The following is a 21786-nucleotide window of genomic DNA, read 5'->3' on the forward strand; positions in this document are numbered from 1 at the left end:
TCTAGGAGTGGATGACAGAATAGAAACTATTCTGGAGGTAAAGAAAGTTCTAACAAAGAAGAACTTAGTTGTACAGCTGACAGAGAAGTGTCACGCTCTGGAGGTAGCAGTTAATAGGTTTTTCACTAGAATTGATGCATTGAACAAGAAAGGTCTGCCTTCCTTATTTGTCATCAGTGACAAATTAATGACCAAAGAGGACTACATGAAGAAGCTTCAGGGCATTTCCAAGGATACAGCTAAGTCTTCCAACATCAAAGTTTCTATGATAGGCAGAGATTTTTACAAAGCTATCAGCAACATAAGTTTTATCCAACATGAGATAAAACACATTTTTGCATTAAAACCCACTTTTGATCGGTATACTAAGGTAGATGAGATCTACCGCAAGGTAAGAAAGATTGTTATTCCAGATGAATAATGGTGGGATAAGTTGTGTGAATTTCAGGACTAAAAGATTGTTCAGCTTCACGAGCACATCATTCGAATAGTGGCCACTCAACAACTGTTCTCCTTCAAAGCAAGACTAGATGTTCAGATTCATTCCTTTTGATCATATTACTTCTTTTATGTTAATTCTAAGTTAATAATAGAATATCATGTAACTCACGCATTAATTGTAATATTTTTGTAATTTTTCTTAAATACTTCATTCTGTTGAAGTATGCAAGGTTGAACCCTTGAACAAGTTATCAAGTAGATTTGTACTAAGCTAGAGAATTTTTGATATAATAAAAGATTCTAGATTTGCCTCATATGGTCTATCTCTCAGTGAGTTGTATTTCATTTTGTTTATTCATTATGTCTTCTTCATATAAATCATGTCTTTTTCAGTTATCTGATTTAAAATTTAATTAAATTTCAGTTTCATTTTGGATTCTCTTTGAAGTTGTAATTTAAATAAGAGATAAATTTATAGAACTATCTTTTATTGTAAATTCCTCTTTGAAAACAAATTGCACTAGATCTCTGTGATAGTCTGTTTATATTTTGTTGATTAAGAAAACATTATTTTCTTAATTTCTGCTTATAAATGGTTAAATACTTAGTTTGAATATTAAAATAGTTATACTTCTCTATATTCTACTTATCCATCCCGCTAAAATCAAACTAACCATGGCATGTAAAGAGCAACCTTTTGTTTTATTAAGAATCTATCTAAGTTTAAAGCACCTGCTTACAAACAGTTCACTGGTCATCCAATCATTAAAATCAACAAAACATTATAAATGCTTTGGCATAACCAATTGACCTTAGGTTATCTCATAGGACAACATGTTCACCATTCTTAGTTGAATAGGTGACCATTTCAACTTCGGTTTAGCCATTAATTCCCATGTTTGATTTGTCATGACATTAGCTTCAGATCCCAGATCTAAAATAACTTGGTCCATTTCATATTCTCCCATTTGTGAACTAAGCCTCATTTCTTTTTTAGTTCTCTTTTGTCTATGTAAATTGTTAACTTCGCGCATCTCACTCTACAATACTTCTTTAGATGTGCAGGAATTTATCAATTCTTGAAGTCCTTCTACAACTCTTTGATCTTGCAACAATTTCATACAAGTTTGAAGAAAATATTCTAGAGTATCTACTTGATATGCTGCATCTTGTTCCTATGTTATCAGAGTTTGGCATTGTGTCGAGGATGATAGATCGTAGATATTATTCTAATTATGTTACAATCTAGATGTTGAAGATCCTGCGTCGATAAAACTTCACTTCGTTTCCATAAATACTTCTTTTTCCCTTTTAGTATCAAACACACATACTTTTTTAGTAGTCTTTCTTACCCATGTAGCTTCAACTTCCTTCTTCCCATCTACTTTATCATCCCTAGTCACAACTCCAGTTCTTGCTACAATATTTATGCGAGGTTCATTGGTCCTTGGTTCTACAGTCATCATTTGGATGTTTTGTATCAGCTATTGGTTCCTCTTTTCTTTCATTTTTTCCATAAGTACCGGACATTCTTCAATTACATGATCAAAAGATTTGCAATATTTACATGGCATGTAGGATTTCGACAGTCAAATTTTCCAGATGACTCTGGATCTATTGCATACCTACATTGGTATCCCCTATCGGTGAATTTTCTAACTTCATTGCAAGTTCTAAGGCTTCGGCTTGAGTTTATATCTTTTGTTGTGACAAAGGAAATCTTATATGTGGAAGCAGTGCAACTAGAAACCACTCTTTATGTTGTTTCTGAGCTATTTCGAAGCTCACCTGATCCAATAGTATTTTGAATCGTTGATCAAATTCATAAATAGACTCAATAGACTTTTGCTTTATTTCTTTTAGCTCTGTTATGCATTGTGATCAGCCTCGATATTGCAACAAGAATGCTGCAACTCCCAAGGCTACCGAATTTAATTATCAACCCAGGGTTCCTATAAAATTAAGAGGTTCAGCACTATATGTGCAACATACAATGGGTCCTTCCTTTGCTATCATGAGAGAATAAAAATGTTGCCTATTTGCAAGACTGAATTTTAAAATGCTTGTAAAGTAACATGAAATCCTCTATCTACTTATTAACACACTTTGCTTGCAAAAAAACCCTATTGTACCCCTATTTTTCACATGTGATGTTTTAACTAATCTAAGCGTGAAATCAGATCTAAAGAGTACTAACTACTGGGTGCATTTGTAAATATAAAAGAACTCATTTTTTAATCTTTTTGCTCTATAAATGCAAATGCTAATCTTTCCTTGATCTTTGGCAAGGGAGACAAGTGTGGAGGAAGAGGGGTACAATTATTTTGATGGCTTGGAGGTCAACTAGGGGCCTAATCTGAGCTTCAATGATGTTTTTTCTCAATTTGGGCTCAAAACAGGCCGCTACAGGATGTACTAGTTATCCTATAGGATCCCCTAGTTCTCCTACAGGATCCATTGTTTTACTACAAGATGTTACAAATTTACTATACGAAACTATAATTCATCGAACGACCAAGAAAATCAAATCCCAGTTGGATGGGACACATTATTTTATTGACTAGAATTTCTTAGGTCCCCATTCCTAGTGGAATTACTCAAAAATACCTCTGTTAACCCATGCTAAAAAATAACAGAAAATTACTAGTCGAAAATCTAGAAATTTGAGAACTAGTGAGATAGTAAATCTATAAAATGTCTAACCTAATCAAGTGAAAATGCAATGGGGTAACTTTTTTTATGAACTAGAATTCTTTTTGTGATCTAATTCAAGTGGAACTAGCTCGATTGAAGCTCGTTAGCATGTTCTAAAAAATAACAAAAATTTACTATTCTTTGCCATAAAGGAGTTCTAGAAATCTAGATTTGGGAATAAGAAAGTTAATCCAAGTAGCTCAATGATTACTATGACCTTCCAAAATATTTTCCATGGATGAAATTATTCTTGTGATCCTGCAAAATAATCAACCATTTAACCCAATCCTACAACAAGAAATCATTAATACTAAATGCAGGAGTAGAAGGAAACAAAAAAAAGAGGTGCATGTGAATAAGAAGTGAAAAGAAGGAAAGAAAATGATACAAAAGGGATCTGAGGCTCTTGGGATGGCCAATCCCAAGGAAACTCAGAGACCTATGGAGGAGAACAAGATTTAGAAGCTGAACATGAGACTAATCTTCATTATTTTCATCAATACAATTACATCCCTGCAATAAAATACAATGGAGCTGCAGAAATACGAGTTCTCTCCACAAGAACACTAATGAAAATATCTCCCTAGAGGAAAATTCGACTTGGTACTTATAAAAAATGATTAGGAATCATTCCCCATGAATGGAGGAAGCTTTCCCCACCAAAATCCCTTGATTAGTGGATCTGGTTCCCAATACTAGGAATCTGCATTAAATGGTAGGGAACACATTCCTAGATTTTCTTAATCATTGGATTTCCACAATCTGTGCCATAATTCCATAATATCTTATTGATTTATTATTTAATACTAATCCTCCTGTAGTAGGGAGCAAGTCCCTAAATTATCTCCTCCTCCAAATCTTCATAATCTACCCAATATTCTGATAATATTCCACAAAAATAAATAATATCAGGTACAAATATGCAATTATTCATAAACCTTCATAATGAATATATTAAAGTTAAAAATACATTATCTAATGCAAAAATAAAGGTTTAATGTGTTGAAGGATGGTCATAGGCCTTAATTTATGTTTAATTTAGAGGCATGGGTCTTAATTTATGTCTAGTTTAGAGGCCCATTATACCCCCTGCTAAAAGTGTTTCTCATCCTCTAAGAAACTTAGTGACCTCATTGTGCCTCATTCATGGCCCTAGTGGCCTCTCTCTTGTGCATTAAGAATCTTGGATGTAAGTTCTACAAGGACAAGCCCAAAAACATATTTGTGCAAAGAAAAATCTTTGTTTCTTGAGACCATTAGTTTTCATTCTTTCCCTTATTAAAGATGGTTCTTGAATATTTTTCAGTTTGGCAAGGTCTTCCACATCCTTATCAACCTTCTGCTACCTTGTTCCACCATTTGGAAACCTCTGAAACCTTCAAACTATCTTTAGATTAGAACTAGGACATCCTGTAGTAATTCCTATCAAAACTACAGGAAACCCTTTTTGAGCATAAATGATAGTCTGAGCCTAGGAAATACCCTCAAATTGACTCCCATGCCTTTCTCTCATTTCTATAACATCTTTTAAGCCTTGGAAAAAAGAAAGAAAGAGATTAGAGACCTCTTGGAATGTCTCTTTTCATCACTGCAGTTTGAGTTCTATTTTGATGGTGGATACCTCATTTCCTTTTGTTGCCTTTTTCTTCTCTCTTGTGGCCTAGATGGTTGCCTAATGGCCTTGGAGTTCTATGTTTTGATTAGGTTTCTCTTAGGCACTATCATTTTGGGTTTTAGCACATTTTTTTTTTTTCCTTCCTTCTTGTAGCAACATTCTGCCTTCTTGTAGTAGTCATTCCTTCTTCCTTCAGAGTCTTCTAACTGTATGGGAGTGATGAGAAATGATGTAGGTTTGTGAAAATGGAGAGGATGCTCCGTTTGCTTTTTCAAGAAATTTTCAGGGTGAGATAGTGTTTGTTCTTGAAATTATGAAATGGGATGGATGAATGATGGATAGATAGTGAATATGAAGTGGATGGAGGGCTTGGAGTTCTATGGTGACTTTGCCTTTGCAAAAATTTCTTCTTTTAACTATTGCCCTCATTCCTTGAAATCATCACCCTTTACATAATTTGACTTTTCAACGTTGCATGAGTGGAGTGGGCTACAATTAACTAGTTGAAGGTGACTGAGACTGCTGACCCATCCTTAGCTCATAAAACCTCATCTCTCATGCATTGACAACAAATTTCTAACTATAATATGCTCAAGAAAAGAGGTCAAGAATATTGCATACCTGTACCTACATGGTTGTTGGAGAGACATGCACACGACTGCTGAGTTGATGTTGTTGTGCTTCTCATGACTTAGGTACATCTTCTTGACTGCCTTTTTCTTTTTTTGTTGATCTTATTTTGTTGATGGGTTTTCTTCTTGTTGATGTGCAGGTGATGGATTCCTCTGTTGCTACTGAGATCTTGAGGAGTTTCATTGTGCCTATAGTTATGATTCTCCTATTTCAATCATGGTGCTGAAGGTTAGGCTTGGAGCCTACTGTTACTTCCAAATAGGCTACCGTAGCTGCTTTTTTTTTTCATGTTTGTGTCCTTTTTCTACTGGAGGGTAAATATGTATTTGAATGAGTGGAAGGTGTGGCTATAGAGTGACATGGTCATGATGGGTCTTGGCTGAGATGTGGTGAAGTCAATGTCCTTTTTTCCTATCCAAAAACAGGCCTGCATCATAATTTTTCCATCGGACTTCCTTTCCTGTAGGTTTTCAGAACTTCCTGTAGTACTACAAGAAACTCTTGTAGTACTACAAGAAACTCCTATAGTAATGCAGGACAACCTCTTGTAGCAGACTTGTTTTTCCATATCTCCCAAATGGTAGAATGGATTGACCTAAAGCTTTCTGAGCATGTTACGCTTCTCTATTGCGGGTTCCACTTCGCACTTTGTACTATGCACTTTATCCCCAAAATTTGGCTTCCTTGCCCAAAATCTGGCCAAGTTGGGCTACGCCCAATAGGCCCCCAACGCTCACCTGTGACTCGTCTCGAGTTACTTAGCTGTCATGCCTCTAATATTTTCTGCAATGCTATTATAGGTCTGGTTGAACTATTGGAGCACTTTTTTCATCTGTTTATCCTCGCTGCGTGCTTCCTCCAACAATGTTTCTGTTACATGCTCTGCAACCTTCTATAGAAATGTTGCCTCCTTTTGTCAAAGCTCTTGGAGCTTCTCATTTACTGTTTAGGATATTTGAAGGGCATCGTCCTACCAAGGCTGAGTTTTGTCTATCAATGTCTCTTCTTCCCTCTTCCGCTCTTCGATCTTCTTCTACAACACCTTCACTTCATTGATATTTGCGAGCTTCTACGATATAGTTAATGTCTTCACAGCTGCTCGACTTCCTCTACCTATTGTTGCTTTTGGTGGATCTCCTCCTGCAATTTCTGAACATTTGGATCTTCCTGTAGTGAATTCCAAATCTGCATACTCTTATCTAGTAGTTTGTTGTAGTCCGCCAATGCTGCGGAGGTGCTAACCATGAATAATTTTAGGTCAGCCTCCCTCTGGTCTCTTACATCCTGCAGTGTGGCTAGCTGTAAATTTAATTGAAGCTCACTAATTTTTACCTCGTACTGAAACTGTACCGCGACAATTTTGTCTTTCTTCTCCTTGATTGCAAGACCAATCTTTGTGACCTTTTCTTCTGCCAATTATTCTTTGCGGACCTCCATGTTTGAAATTCCCTCATATCTTGTTTCTACCATGTCTTTTATCTGCTGCTATTCTTTTGCTATTTGATCTCTCTCTTGTATTGTCTTCTCAAGCTTCTGTAACAGTGCAACCTGTTCCTTTTCCACCTGTATGTTGAGTTGCGATGTGCGCTCTTCCCTTAGATTTAATTGCTCATGTACTTATGTAACCTTGGCAGCGACACTGCTACAATGTTCATGTTTATATGTGTCCACTCCTTGGCACACTGCTAAATGATGAGCCTAGGTATTGCATCAAGAATGTTGCAACTCCCAGGGCTACCAACTTTACTTATCAACCCGGGGTTCGTACAAACTTGGAGGTGACAGTGCTATATGCACAAGTAGAACTGAAGGTACTACCTGTTGTCACTGCTCATCTGGCAAGAGACCCCAGGGGTTCCAAGCCAGACTTCTATAGGGTCAGAAGAAGCTTGATTTTGATGGAAGAAGAGCAAATCTATTCTAAGGGAGAGCTACTCTACTGCAGTAATGAAGAAAACAATCATGTAATGCTAAACTCACACCAAACCCTAGCTAACCAATTAAACAACTATGCTAAGCAGAATTACTAGATCAATCACTAATCTAATGCTAATTCTCTAAGTTACAAAAGTAAAAGCATCAAAACTAGACTAAGGGGTAAGCAAAGGAAACTAAGCTAAGTCTGTGTTTAAGTGGAAGAGCAGTCGGAGATCAAAATTGGTCAAAAGATGACATAAGGGAGCAACAACACATAACAACCATTGGATTAGGTGGGTGAAAGGAAAATGAATGGCTGAGGTCGGATTGCAGGAGGGTACGTAGGTAGATGGGAAAACTGGGTTAACTAACAGGATGAACGACTGAGATTATATCACGGAGGCTAAGTCAAGAGATGGACAGATAAGATTAATCGGCAGATGGACAGCGGAGATTAGATCACAGGCAAAAGAAACGTGTGGAAATGGTAGTGGGTTGGCAGAGGTGGTAAGTTGTATTTCGCGTGCCCTTAAAACCATAGGCTGTATTTTGAAATTTCACGTGATTAGCCTCCCCGGGCGACACGTAGCATGGAGAAACTACTGTCATCATGTGCCCTCGGGCGGATAATAATCAAATAGAAATCTGCATGATATGGCACGACAACCGTTGGATCAGGAAGGGTTGATCAATGGTGGAGATCAACCAAGCTAGTTAGTGATCAGGTGAAGTGATAACCGTCGGATCAAGGGACAAATCGATGGTGGAGGTTAAAGCGGGAGAAGAAAACGTGCAGAAATGATAGAGTGGGTTTAGAGGGTGGTAAGCTATTTATCGCGTGCACTCAAAGCCGTAAGTGGTTTTCTATAATTTTACGCGATTAGCCTCCCTGGGTGACACATAGCACGGGGAAACCACTCTTATCGCATGCCCTTGGGCAGATAACGATCGGACAGAAATCCACACGATATGGCGTGACAGCCGTCAGATCTAGCTGGGCAGATCAACGGTGGAGATTTGACTGAGCTAGTCGGCGAGCGGGTGCGTGATAGCCGTCGGACCTAACGAGGCAGATCGATGGTGGGGATTTAAAGTGCAAAAAATTAGCGTTAAAAGTGAATCGGGTGGTGATTGGTCGGGTTTTGCTGTGTAAGGAAATCTACGGGTAAAAACCGTTTAAACCATGAATTAATAGCTTCCGCCTAAGTATTTCATGCTGAGGGAGATCAAATGACATGGAAGAGAGTGAAGGAGAAGATGATCATGAAAGGAACATAGTAACAATGTAATGAATCCAGTGACTGCGTTAAATAACAAACTCCCTGTGAAAACCAAAACCCTGTGTTTTTGGGGTTGCTGCAGGGCTTCTTCCTCACGTCATGGTCCCAGAGGAAGGAGGTGAGGCCAAGACATCTGTGGGAAACCTTGTGTATCGTTTCTTTGCTAACCTGCTAATTGAATGAAAGCATAAATGAAGCAAACTGAAACACAACTAATCTACTCTACACTACTGTAATGAGACTGCAACTACTTAAACAAATAACTAGTTAAACCATGGATCATCTACTCTATATTGTGGTGATGGAAATGCAACTACTTAAGCAAATAAACAACTAAACCATGAAGCTATGCTAGTGTTGTGATGGAAATTAAATACTTAAGCAAATTAACATGAAACCATGAATCTGTACTACTACTGTAATGAAAATGAATCTAATTAAGAAAATGAACAAAAAACAGGAATCTATGCTAGCATAACAATACAATAAAGAGGAGCTTTGGCTGCTAGGGTTGGGCCCTAACCCAAGAGCTTCATCCCTCTCAGTTAACTCAGTGCTGGCTCAAAATAAAACTCATCTTCATTATAAATCAAAAACTATTACAAGACTTGCAGCTTGAAAACAAAGTAGAGTTCTACAGTGAAAAATCTGAATTCTTGCTAACTCTTGGTGACTACTAGTAACTAACTAAAAAAATTAAGGTCCTAAGCCTCTCTACTCATACATATGAAGTCTCCAATGACTTCTTTCAAAATTAGGGAGGCACAACTCCCAATTCAATGATAAACTCGTGCTTTCCCTTTCATTAGCTCGACTGCCTTCTAGTAGGGAGGTTTGGCTCCCAACTCAGGATAAACTTGTACTTTCACTTGCTTGGCTGCCTTCTAGTACACATGATTTGGCTTGTTTTGCGTTCTCACTTTCTTGGTTGCCTTCTAGTACTCCTGATTTGGCTGTTTGCGCCTTCACTTGCTTTGTTGCCTTCTAGAAGGGAAGTTCTTTGGACTTTCAGCTAAATGAGGGATACTCGAATGGAGGGGCAATAAATGAGGAGGATTTACCTCTTGTAATTCCTCTCCCTTGTCCCATTCGAGTTTTTACCAAGGTCTTTACCATAGTTTCTTGCTTTTATCTTTTATCCCTGCATTTTCCTTGCTTTTACTTTTATTCCTGCATTACATGCACATTAGACCACAAAGAAAAATATCCAACTCTACTCATCTCATAAACAAAATATAATTAAAAGTATGCAATAAGTTGTGAGAATAGTTGGTTTGACTAAGCTAGGAGGTGAATTAAGGTGAATTAAGGCCCATATAATTACTCAATGATGAGGCTCACCATCAGCCCCCTACTGAAAGTGTTGCTCATCCTCTAAGCAACTTAGTAACTCTGGTAGCCTCTTTGACTTCTCATGCTTCTGTTGTGGTCTCTACTTCTTGTTTATAGAAGCCTGCTTTCCTTTCTACTTCTTCCCACTGATATTCTCTGATCTTAAGGCTATGTGGCAGTGTTTTCCATCTCCTTATGTAGGAATGTATATTATCATTTCTTAGCAGCCTAAACATATCCTCAAAATGTGAAATTGCTTGCTCTTGGTCAGCAAGATATCTAAGTTCCAGCTGAGGATCATTTTGAATTAGATTATGGGTGCTGATTAGGACCATGGGATTTGATTGTCAGTTTCTTCTATGTCCATGAAGCCACTTAGCTCTTTTGTTTCTTGCTGCTCTTTCTTGTTCTGAAATGTAGAGGGGTTTGCCTCCTTCTTTTCCTTTGTTTCTTGACTGGTGTGTCGAGAGCAGTGATGGCAATTGCTACCTTATACTTAGGGACCTCTGGAGACACCCTAGGTGACTGCTCCTTTTGTTCTTCCCCTTTTGTTTCAGTGCCTTCTTCCTCTCGATTTTTTCTTTCTCATCTCTATCAGTTTCTTGCTTCGTTTCCTCCTCCGTTTCAATGCCTTCTTTCTATTTTGCTTTAGCATCATCCTCTGTATTTGTTCCTTCTTCATCCATCTCATCCCCATCTAGCTCTGTATCTTCTTCTTCTTGTTTTTCCTCCTCCTTACTGACAGAAGGACTAACATCATAGATGAGGGTTTTGATTTTATCCTCTGCTAGTAAGTCTCGGAAGATTAAGCATGTTATAGGGATCTTGCGGTTTTGGAGGGCATCCTCAATGAGGATTTTGGTCAACCCATGGTGAAATAACTGTTGGGAATTTCTTGTCTTTTCTTTGTTGCTGAAGTCCTGAAGTGATTGCATCAGAAAATAGGGTACGCTGAGTCTTTGGTGAACAGGTGTTTCTACTCCAAATATTAATTCTTCAAGCCCTCTAAAATGGTAGCCATAAACAACACTGTATCTACCCTCACATGAGATATACTTGATGAGCATCTTGCTTGTGAGGCTTGAGGAGGAAATAAGCAAATTCTTTGAGAAAAGATAGAGTTTCCTGTGTATGTAATCCACTAGCTTTGTAGAGGAAAATGACCACCTTTTTACTTACAAACCAACTACCTCTTAACCTTTACAACTTTTGATCAAATGATGCATATGAGTGAGTGAGTAGGATACTTACCTACGGCCTTAATGCCACGCTGTAGTTGTCAAAGATTAGAGGTGCTGCTGATGGTCATTCTTCTTCCTCCTCTGCTGTCTGCTGATGGTTTCTTGACTGCAGATCTGATGCTACTGCTATGGTTGTATGGTCATCTTTCTTCCTCCTCTGTTGTCTGCTGATGGTGTCTATGATTGCAGATCTGTGCTGCTAAATGGACAGAGGGAGTAGGAGCGTGTGTGGATGCAGGGATGATGGTAATGGATGAAGTGAGGTGTTAGATCATGTCTAGAATGAATTTTGGGGATCTAACCAATCTACCAGTCAGGGGATCCTGTAGAAAACACAATTTTCACCTGAATTGGAGCAATGAAGTGAAAAAAATGGAATTTATGGAGGGATGCATGGTAAGGAGTGGAGGAGATGAACATATGTGAGGCTAAGCTCCCTTTGGATCTTCTATTTGTTTCGTGATTTTCTTTCTCATCCTCTTGCAAATAACAATTATGTTTTTTTCTTTTATTATATATATATATATATATTTTAAAAACACCTAGGCTGCCTCGGAGAGGCTTTCACCCTAGATATTTTCCCTGGGTGCCTCAAGGAAGGCTTTCACCGAGGGATCTTCTTTTTCTTTCCATTTTTCTCATCCTTGGGCCACCTCATGGAGGTTTTCGACCCAAAGATGGGACTCAGGCACCTGATGGAGGTTTTCACCTAAATCCTTATTCTATTTTCTTTCTTTTTCAGTGACCTGATGAGGGAGGAGCTAAAACTTGCTCCATCATCATCACTGCCTTATTGATACTGTCAATGGACTCTTATTTAGATAAAGGCCTCTTGTACATTTTCAATTTGTTTCCATTAACTAGTAATGGAATGGCTTATTCATCTATAGTTCTGATCTGCACTGAACCATTGTCATGGCATCTTTCCAACACATAAGGTCTGAGCCATCTTGTCATTAGCTTGCCCTTGAAGTCTTTATACCTGGAGTCATATAACAATGCCTAGTCTCCTTCTTGAAATTGCTTCTCCTTAATATGCTTGTCATGTGATATTTTCCTCTAAAGCTTAATTATCTCTGTATGGAGGAGGGCCTACACTCTGAATTCATCCAAGCCATTCAAATGGAGCAGTCTTTCTTTCTGCGCATGACTGAGGTCCAAATCTAGTTGGTCTGCCATCCTCAATGTATTATATTCAAATTCATTGGGGAGCAAAGCATTTTTCCCATAGACCAGCTCATAGGGTGTAAATCCGGTGGTGGTCTTCCATGTCGTATTATAGGCCCAGGTGGCCTCAACTAGTCTTTCTGCCCAATCATTTCTGTTGTTTTTCACTACCTTGGTTAGGATTTTCTCTAGTGCTCTGTTGGTCACCCCCACTTGCCCATTATCTTGTGGATGATAAGGAGTGGAGGTCCTATGCTTGATTTTGTGATGTTTGAGCAATTCTTCAATCATGCTCGAGGTAAACTGGCTGCCTTGGTCTGTGACTAGCTCCCTAGGGTACCCAAATTTGTAGAATATGTTCTCCCTTAGGAACTCAGCCACCTTCTCTTTTGTTGCTGCCTTAATTGCCTTGGTTTCAGCCCACTTACTCAAGTAATCAGTGCACACAATAATGTGTTTTTTTTTCTTTGAAGGAGGATTGATATGCCTAATGAAGTCCATGCCTCACTGGTGAGCCTAAGTATTGCAACAATAATGCTGCAACTCCTAGAGCTACCAGCTTTACTTATCAACTCGGGGTTTGTACAAAATTGGAGGTGACAATGCTATATGCACAAGTAGAAGTGAAGGTTTTTCCTGTTGTCACTGTTTGTCTGGCAAGAGACCCCAGGGGTTCCAAACCAAACTTCTATAGAGACAAAAGAAGCTTAATTCTTTCATGGAAGGGGAGCAAACTTATTCTAAGAGAGAGCTACTCTACTATAGTAATAAAGAAAATAACATGAGATTCTAAACTTACACCATACCGTAACTAACCAATTACACAGTTATGCTAAGCAGAATTGCTAAATCAACACTAACCTAATGCTAATTATCTAAGTTGCAGAAGTAAAGAGCATCAAAACTAGACTAAGGTGTAACAAAGAAACTTAGGCTAAATCGGAGGTCAAAATCAGTGAAAGGAGGACGTGAGGGAGCAACAGCGCGTAAGAAACATTGGATCAGTTGGGTGAAAGGAAAATGAACGGTGGAGATTGGATCGCAGAAGGTTACGTAGATAGATGGGTGAATAGGGCTAACTGGAGATGGACAACTGAGATTATGTCACAGAGGCTAAGTCAAGAGATGGATGGACATGATTAATCAACAGATGGATGACAAATATTAAATCGAGGGAAAAAGAAATGTGTGGAAATGACAGAGTGGATTTAGAGGGCGGTAAGCTGTTTATCGCGCACCCTCAAAGCTGTAAGTGGTTTTCTAAAATTTTGTGCGATTAGCCTAACTGGGTGACATGTACCATGGATAAACCACTCTCATCGCATGCCCTCGAGAAGATAACAATCGGATAGAAATCCATGCAATATCGCGTGATAGCCGTTGGATCAGGCGGGGATGATCAACAGTGGAGATTAGCTAGGCTAGTTGGCGATCGGGTGAAGTGACAGCCGTTAGATCAGGCAAGGCAGATTGACGGTGGGGGTTTAAAGCACCTAAACATGTGGAGGTGACATGATGGCCATCGGACCAGGTGAGGCAAATCAATGGTGGGGACTTAAAGTTCATAAAGTGAGTGGTGGACTCCAAGCGTGGTAGCAACTCGAGAAAATAGTGAATCAGACAGTGATTGTGAAGGTTTGTTGGTGATCAGATGACGATGAAGCGATGGATGAGGAACGTGGTGGAGGCGGTTTTAAATGAAAATGACAGAGATAACCAGTGTAGGTGAACAAATAATTGCTTTAAACAACGAACTCCATAACCCATTTGAGAACCAGAGACTGTGTTTTTGGGGTTGCTGGAGGGTCCCTTCCTCAAGTCATGGTCCCAGAGGGAGGAGATGAGGCCGAGACACCTGCGCACAACCTGATAGTGATCTTTTTCCTTTAACTAACCTGTGAACTGAAAGAAGGCATAAATGAAAGTAAACTGAAGCACAACGCAGATGAACATAACCAAAAAGCTACTTCAGTAAATAACCAATGAAAAACCATGAATCTATTTAAGCAAATGAACAAGTAAACCAAAAAGTTATTTAAGCAGGTAAACAAAACCATGAAGCTAGTTAAACAAATGAACAGAATAAAACTCTATGCTAGCATAAATATATAGTAGAGAGGAGTTGTGGATGCTTGGATCGGGCCCTAACCCAAGAGCTTCAGCCCTCAAAGTTAACTCAGAGATGGCTTAAACATAACTCATTCTTATTATAGAAACCATGGATTACAAAGCAAACTGTCAGAAGTCTTTGCAACTCAGAAATAAAACAGAGTTTTTACAAATGAAGTCCGAATCCTAATTAGCTCCTAATCCTCTCTACTTATACATATGAAGTCTCTAACGACTTCCTTCCCATTAGGGAGGCTTGGTTTCCAACTTAAGATAAACTATTTTCTGTCCTTTTCACATGCTCGACTATCTTCTAGTCTTCAAAGTGATGGTTATTTGCAATCTGAGCTGGTGGAGGAATATTCGAATGGGGGGTAATAAATGAGGGGGATTTACCTCCTATAATTACTCTCCCTTGTCCCATTCTAGTTTTACTAAGGTCTTTGCCATAGTTCCTTGATTTTATCCTTTATACCTGCATTTTCCTTGCTTTTATCCTTTATTCCTGCATTTCATGCACATTAGACCACAAAGCAACATATCCAACTCTAACTCATTTCATAAACAAAATATAATCAAAAGTATGCAATAAGTTGTGAAAATAGTTGGTTTGATTAAGCTAGGAGGTGAATTAAGGCCAATTAAGGCCCATATAATTACTCAATGATGAGGCTCATCATCACCCCCCTATTGAAAGTGTTGCTCATCCTTTGAGCAACTTAGTCAATGTCCATGTCCTTCATGGCTCTGGTAACATCTCTGATATCCCATGCTTCTATTGTGGTCTCTTCTTCTTGTTGATAGAAGCCTGCTTTCCTTTCTAATTCTTCCCACTGCCTCTTTTCCTCTTCTTATTTTCTCCCTTCTAGCATCCCTAGGAGTAGTGGTGGACTCAGTTTTAGGCCTATCTAATTGACCTTCACCTTTTGCATTGATTGCTTATACGTAGGTGTCCTGTTGAGTTCCTCTCTCAACCTTTGAGGAAGTGATATTCTCTGATCTTCAAGCTATGTGGCAGTGTTTCACCTCCTTTAGCATGCATGTATATTATCATCTCTTAGCAGCCTAAACATGTCCTCAAAATGTGAAATTTGTTTCTCTTGGGCATCAAGATATCTAAGTGTTAGCTGAGGATTATTTGCAATTAGATTATGGGTGTTGATTAGGTCCATGGGATTTGATTGTTCAGCTTTGATGAAAATACGTTCATTTTTCTCTCTGGTCGATATTATTTTTGTCTCTGCAGCCCTTGACTTCTCATGGTTCATCCATGATGCCAAAACCATTAATTATAGATCTCCTATGTTGTGTAGGCATTTACAGGGTAAGTTCCACAGAAAGAATACCAAAAGGACACCGCTCACAACCAGATCTCAAATCAATACACCAGTATTTTTGACGTGGTTAAAACCCTCAGAGTGCAAGGAGGGAAACAGTCCACGGCCTGTCCCAACGTGGGTACTACAGGCAATTTATTAATCAAAGAATGAAAATTTACATAAGCTTCTCTCATGCACAGATTACCCGAACAATGACCCTCCATGCGCTTTAAATAGAACTCATGGACCAATCGGGTGTCAAGCCACGGATCAAGTGTCGGTAATACCGAGGTGAGAGTGAACCGTCGGATCACTACATATCGTGACCGTCGGATTGTAAGTTACAAAATGTACAACGGTAAAGAAACACACTTTACCTAACTCTAACCTAACTCTATACTAGACCAAGTTGAACTTAACTATATCCTATGTGTCGGAATATCCTAACATCCCCCCTTAAGAACAACTTGGGATAGGATTGAAGGATTTACAAATATGACACAATAGAAGAAGGAAGGAGGCACTAGAGCCTATCCCCCCTTAGTGACAACTTCCTGAACTCCAAGCATATATCGAAGTTTAGTGAACTTCGCCTCTGTGAGAGCCTTTGTGAAGATGTATGCAACCTGATCATCTGTTGGACAATATTGCACTTCAAGAACATGGTCATGAATGAGCTTTCTGATGAAGTGCATGTGTAGTTCAATGTGTTTGCTGCGCTGATGCTGGACTGGATCTTTGCATAGCAGAATGGCACTTTGATTATCACACCAAAGTGTGGTTGGATGCTGCTGCTCAAAGCCAAACTCTGATAGGATCTGACGAAGCCACAAGGCTTCCTTACTAGCTTCCACGGCACCACGATACTCTGCTTCTGCTGACGAAAGAGAAATGGCAGCCTGTTTCTTACAAGCCCATGTAATAGGTCCTGAACCAAGAGTGAAGACATAATCGGCAGTAGACTTCCGATCATCAGGGTCACCAGCCCAATCAGAATCAGTGAAACCAACTAACAGAGGAGTTGCTTTGGCACTGTAATGAATCCCAAACTGTACTGTACCTCGAACATAACGAAGTATTCTTTTAGCTGCTTTCCAATGACTTTCACGGGGGTTTTGCATAAAACGAGCAACAAGGTCAACAGCAAAGGAAAGATCAGGACGAGTATGGGTTAAATACAAGAGTTTTCCGACAAGTTGACGGTATAAGGTAGCATCAACTTCAGGAGAAGTACAAGAGACTGAAAGTTTGACTCCAGACTGAAAGGGAGAAGGGGCTGGCTTACAGTCTTCCATGTGAAAATGACGAAGAATATCACAAGCATACTTGGACTGGGAAAGGAAAATACCCTCTTGGGATTGCAAGACTTGAAGACCGAGAAAATAGTGTAAATGTCCTAAGTCTGTCATTTCAAATTTCTTTTTAAGGCTGGACTTCACATGGTTTATAAGGTTGGGATCACTACCAGTAAGAATAAGATCATCAACATAAAGAACAAGGATGATAAGAGAGTTGCCCACTTTCTTGGTGTAGACAGTATTGTCAGAATGACACCTAGAAAAGCCAGATTCTAAAAGAAAGTTATCCATTTTGGCATACCAAGCCCGAGGAGCTTGCTTGAGGCCATAAAGGGATTTCTTAAGTTGACAAACAAGGCTGGAGTCTGTTTGTATGAAGCCAATGGGTTGTTCCATATAGATTTCTTCCTGCAAGTCCACATGCAAGAAGGCAGATTTAACATCCATCTGATGGACTTCCCATTTTAAAGAGGCGGCAAGGGAAAGAACAAGGCGGATAGAGTTCATTTTGGCAATAGGGGAGAAGGTTTCAGTGTAGTCAATGCCTTCAACCTGTGAAAAGCCCTTAGCAACGAGACGAGCTTTATGTTTATCAACTTTCCCATCTGGTCCATACTTGGTTCTGTAAACCCATTTACATCTAACAAGTTTGCGTCCCTTTGGTAGAGGAACAAGATCCCATGTATCATTTGTCATTAATGAATGATATTCTTCATTCATAGCTGCTTCCCAATGTGGATGGCCTGAAGCTTATGCAAAAGTGTCAGGATCATGATTTACTGGAGCTTGAGCCAGTAAAGAAGAGGCTCTTTCAAACTGAGAACGTGTTCGTCGCTGATCTGTAGGATCACCGGCAAGATCACCTGCTGCATCCCGAGTAGCACGGACCCATCTTGGAAGTTGAGGATCCTGAGAAGGTGGGGGAGGATTATCATCCTCGCTTTCATCATCTGAAGAAGAGAGGTTTTCAAAAGTAGAAGAGATAGGAAGAGGTGGCACATCCGTCGGACTAGGCTCGCAGGCCGATTTATTTTCATCAAATTTTACATCTCTTCTAATGATAACATTTTTGGACTTAAATGGAATAAGTCTATAACCTTTTACATCTTCAGAATATCCAACAAAAGTACATTTCTCACTCTTAGGTTCTAAAGCTTTATGCTTTTCATCTGGAATATGGGCCCATGCTTCACTTCCAAACACACGAAGGTGACTTACATCTGGTTTAATGGAACTCCAAGCTTCTTCTGGAGTGATATTCTCTAGAACCTTAGTAGGAGTGCGATTGATTACATAATTTGCACAATTAATTGCTTCGGCCCAAAAACTAAGACTGAGTCCTTTAGATTGCAGCATACAATTAGCCATTTCCTTTAAGGTGCGATTTTTCCTTTCAGCTACACCATTTTGTTGTGGAGTGTATGGAACAGTATGTTGCATTTGAATTCCATTTTCGGTGCAAAAGTTGATGAATGTGTTTTTAACATATTCTCCACCATTATCAGTTCTTAGCTTAAGGATTTGATGTCCAGATTGTTTTTCAACAAAGGTTTTGAAGGCCAAAAAAGTGTTAAATACTTCGCTCTTGAGTTTTAAGAAGTATACCCAAGTGCGTCTGGAGAAATCATCAATGAAAGTTAAGAAGTACTTGCAACCAGAGAATGAAGCAACAGAAAGAGGACCACATAAATCACTGTGCACAAGCTGTAAAGGGGCTGAGGCGTGCCAAGAGGCACGTTTGTCAAAACTGTCCCGATGATGTTTTCCGAGTACACATCCGGAACAAACACCATCTCTGCAAGATACCATAGGAAGACCTGTCACCATATTTTCTTTACATAGATGCTGAAGGGAGCGATAGTTTAAGTGACCAAATCGCTCATGCCAAAGTTTGCTCACTTCATCATTATGAGCAACAAATACTGAGGGAAGATTGGATGACCCAAAGTTGTGAAACTTATACAACCTTTTGGAATCATCAGCAAGACCAGTAGCTAGAATCTGTTTAGGATCTTTTAGATCCTTGATTACAACATCATGAGGTGAAAATTCAACAATTTTACCTTCACCTGAGTGAGTTATCTGATAGATAGATAGAAGGTTGCAGGATAAGGTTGGAACACATAATACATCATTAAACTGACCATTGTCTAGATGAACAGTTCCAGTCCCTACAACATTAAGAGATCTATCATCACCAATATATATATTTTTGGTGTTACAATCATTTAAAGAAGAAAACATGGCTTGGTTTTTGGCCATGTGACAAGAGGCTCCAGAATCAATGAGCCACTCTGAGAATGAGAAGAAGAAGAAGATACATTTAATGCATAACCAGACTGAGATGATTGACAATGAGATGCAGAAAGTGCCATTCCGGAAGTTGAAGTTGAAGTAGGCTCCACATGGATGTTATGTTTCTTCATTGCGGCTTCCAAGGCTTCCATCTTCTTAAAGCATTTAGATTCTAAGTGGCCATCTCGATTACAAAAGTTACAATGTCTATCAGTCTTCTTCCATTTGTTTTTATTGGTCTTATCATTTTGCTGAAATGATCTTTCATTTTGAGGCTGAGATGGTTTAGGACCATTCTTTTGAGGATATGACTTCTTAGGATTCTTTGAATTTGGTTGCTGCTGGGCGGCTAACGCTTTCGTGGAAGAGTTTCCAAGATTAAGAAGACCAAGGTGTAAGAGTTTTTCTTGTTCTCTTATTAAGGAATCACAAAAGGAGTCAAAGGAAGGGGCCTTGTAGTCTTGTCCTTGACAAATGAAAGCTTCCCTTGTAGAATGGAAAGTGGAAACAAATACAGAGTAGGCTGGTCCCAACTTAGTAAGGATGGAATAAATAAGGTTACCATCTTCTTTCTTAACTTTAACACCTTCCAAGAGATATCTAAGGGTCTTGAATTTGGACAAGAAATCTTCAATGCAAGAAAAATTATTAGGATCCAAAGTAAGCAGCTCATTTTCAAGTTGATGGGCTCTAATTTCATTTTTAATCCCAAAAACTTTAGCAAGTTTTTCTAATGCTTCATGAGGAGTCTCAAGTCCTGCAATGTGGAATCTAAGATCAGGAGAAATAGACATCCCTATCAAACCACGTGCTTGATCTTGTCTATTTTCCCATTTTGCCGCCTTGTCTTTATCTTTTGGTTTCTTCTCTTGGTTTGTGGCTATTCTGAAGAGACCTTTACTTCTAAGTAAATCTTCCATGTATTTTACCCATTGGAAGTAGTTAGTGCTGTCAAGAATGACTTGGCATGGACTTTCAATTTTAAAAAAACTGAAGCTGAAGATGCTGAAAGTAAGTGTTCCAATGGATAGATCTCGAAAAAATAGGCGGTTTTAAAAAAAACGGCTCTGAAAAAGGCTTCCGGATGAAGAAGTTATGGCTTTTTGAAAAAAAATTGTTGACGTTGCCAGCAAAGTGCGCGAATGTGCGGGAATGAAAAAATCCGCCCCCACAAAATGGAGACTTGAACCCAAGACCTCTACTCTCTTAAAATAGCTTTGAACCAATTGATCTATACAAAAAATGTGAGAGAGAGAGAGAGAGAGAGGGGGGGGGGGGCTTGGTTTGCGTGCTTGCCTCGAGAAAGCTCTTTTTCCCTACAAAACACAAAACACAAAACCCAACACGAATATGCAAAGAAAAACGAACCTTGCGGCTCGAAGTTAGCTTTAGCCAAAAAACTAGAAATTTTTAAAAAAAAAATCTCAAAGTTAGCTTTAGCCGAAAAACTAAATATTTTTCTCAATGTTTCTGATTTTCCGAGATCACACTAAGGTGCAGGGAAAAGAGCATACGCATGAGAAAAATCCTTCCTTTCTGTTTCTGATTTGCCCAGATCGCACAGAGTCGTAGGGCAAAGAGCATACGCAGAAATGAAAGGTATAGATCCGGTTAAAAAAAAAGGCTAAATAAACTGAGACCGAAATAAGCAGAGAGAAAATAACAGTAAACTGCAAAAGAAACACTGTATACCTCCCGATCTGAAAAATGACGCAGCTAGGGCTACCGGAAACCTTTTCGCGTGAAACGAAAGGGGTTCCTCACTGGAACAGATGCTCCGAATGCAACAGAGCAGTCCTCTCGGCCTGAAAGCAGTCAGAAACAACAGATCTAGGAAACGACAGCCGCATGCAGTTCTACCGGCTTCAGATTTGGATCACCAACGGACGCGGCCCTCAAATAGCTCTGATACCATGTAGGAATTTACAGGGTAAGTTCCACAGAAAGAATACCAAAAGGACACCGCTCACAACCAGATCTCAAATCAATACACCAGTATTTTTGACGTGGTTAAAACCCTCAGAGTGCAAGGAGGGAAACAGTCCACGGCCTGTCCCAACGTGGGTACTATAGGAAATTTATTAATCAAAGAATGAAAATTTACATAAGCTTCTCTCATGCACGGATTACCCGAACAATGACCCTCCATGCGCTTTAAATAGAACTCATGGACCAATCGGGTGTCAAGCCACGGATCAAGTGTCGGTAATACCGAGGTGAGAGTGAACCGTCGGATCACTACATATCGTGACCGTCGGATTGTAAGTTACAAAATGTACAACGGTAAAGAAACACACTTTACCTAACTCTAACCTAACTCTATACTAGACCAAGTTGAACTTAACTATATCCTATGTGTCGGAATATCCTAACATGTTGGAAATAATACTGAGAGGGGGGTGAATCAGTATTATCAAATCAATAATTCTATTTCCCAAATAGATT

This window comes from Pinus tabuliformis, chromosome 1_1 (genome assembly GCF_031772625.1).
Source record: "Pinus tabuliformis cultivar Carrire ecotype Pingquan chromosome 1_1, CPIR1, whole genome shotgun sequence".
Classification (NCBI taxonomy): Eukaryota; Viridiplantae; Streptophyta; class Pinopsida; order Pinales; family Pinaceae; genus Pinus; species Pinus tabuliformis.